Consider the following 1,658-nt stretch of genomic DNA (forward strand, 5'->3'; position numbering starts at 1 on the left):
CCACAAAGCGGTCCTTTCCAATGACACGCAATGTGATTGGTTAGGCAAACTTAATAAACAACTTGAGGAGTACAAAAGGAATTTAATCAAGTTTAAAAAAGAGAAACTTGCTAAATTAAATGCAGACTATCAGAACCAAAGAGTATACACCTGGGCTACATCTCGCCAGTCTGATGGCTATTCACAAAGATTGGGGTACAGGAGACATTTCCGTATTAGAGACATTGAAGCTTCCAGTAGTGCAAACTCCTCTGCAAGTGACACTGAGCCTTCTCCATTACCCATTAATTCCAAACCCCCTTTAGGGGTGGTAGCCCGTGTCACCCGGGCAAGAAAAAGACGGAGGTGCAGGACGAGGCGTGGTGGCCAGAGGGAAAGGCAGGAGAAACCACCGGTAATTAGCAATATTATCAACTTATCTAGCCGTGACATCTCTGAGTCAGAAGCTAGTGTATTAAACAAGGGACTCACCTTTGTTCCAACTAACAACTTCAGACCCTTTGAGTGGAAAAAGGATTTATGGAGATTCCAACGCAGTTTGAAACTCAAAGAATTTTATGCCAATACGGATAATATACTTCCTGCACCAGAGTTGGGGAATATAAGATCCAAGTCATCGTTTGAACCCCAATCACACAATCCTTCTATTAAAAGTTTTATACGACTACTGGACCATGATGTCATGTCCAATCATGATGTGGCTTTAAGTAAACGCCACAACCTTGCAACAAATGAGTTCCAAGCCCTCAAAGACTTAAGTCAAGACGAGTCTATCGTTATACGACCGGCAGACAAGGGGGGTGCCTTGGTGATTCAAAATATTGAGGACTACAAAGCTGAACTTTACCGCCAATTACTAGATGAAGAGGTGTACCATAAATTAGAACGGGACCCTACACAAGACTTCCAATTGGATCTTAATAACTTTTTACAACGAGCAGTGGACAATAATGTCATCTCTGCCAGTGTGAAAAAGAATTTGACAATGGAATTTCCTCGGATTCCATTGATATACACGCTACCAAAGATTCACAAGTCCATGACGTCACCTCCTGGTCGACCAATAATTTTGGCCAGGGATTCTATTTACAGCAAGGTGTCTAAGTACCTGGATTTGTTTCTTCAACCTCTAGTAGCGGCGGAAAGCACTACTCTCAGAGACACTAACATGCTGCTACAGATATTAAATAACATCGGTGTACTCCCTAGGGATCTAGTGATGTGTACAATTGACGTTGTGTCATTGTACACTAGTATTCCACAACAACAAGGGTTGAATAGTGTTTGCCAATTCTTACAAGAGCATCCACAATACACAGGTCCTGCCATACCGTTCTTCATGCAGGCATTAGAAAAAACGCTGGCATGTAATTATTTTTTACTCAATAATGAGTTTTTTTTGCAATGTAGAGGGTGTGCCATGGGATCTCCTGTGGCCCCCTCTTTTGCCAACATTTTTATGTTTCAGGTGGAAAAGGATCTCTTTTTGAATAATCCAAGGTTCGGTCCTCATTGCCTTTTATTTTACCGGTATATTGACGATATTTTAGTTTTTTGGACGGGTACAATCGAGGAATTCACAACAGCTATGCAAGACATTAACACGCTCCATCCTGCCATTAAATTCACATATTTGTGTGATCATAAAGTAATTCACT

This window comes from Taudactylus pleione, unplaced genomic scaffold (assembly GCF_031769625.1).
Source record: "Taudactylus pleione unplaced genomic scaffold, aTauple2 ptg000127l, whole genome shotgun sequence".
In the NCBI taxonomy this organism is placed as follows: domain Eukaryota; kingdom Metazoa; phylum Chordata; class Amphibia; order Anura; family Myobatrachidae; genus Taudactylus; species Taudactylus pleione.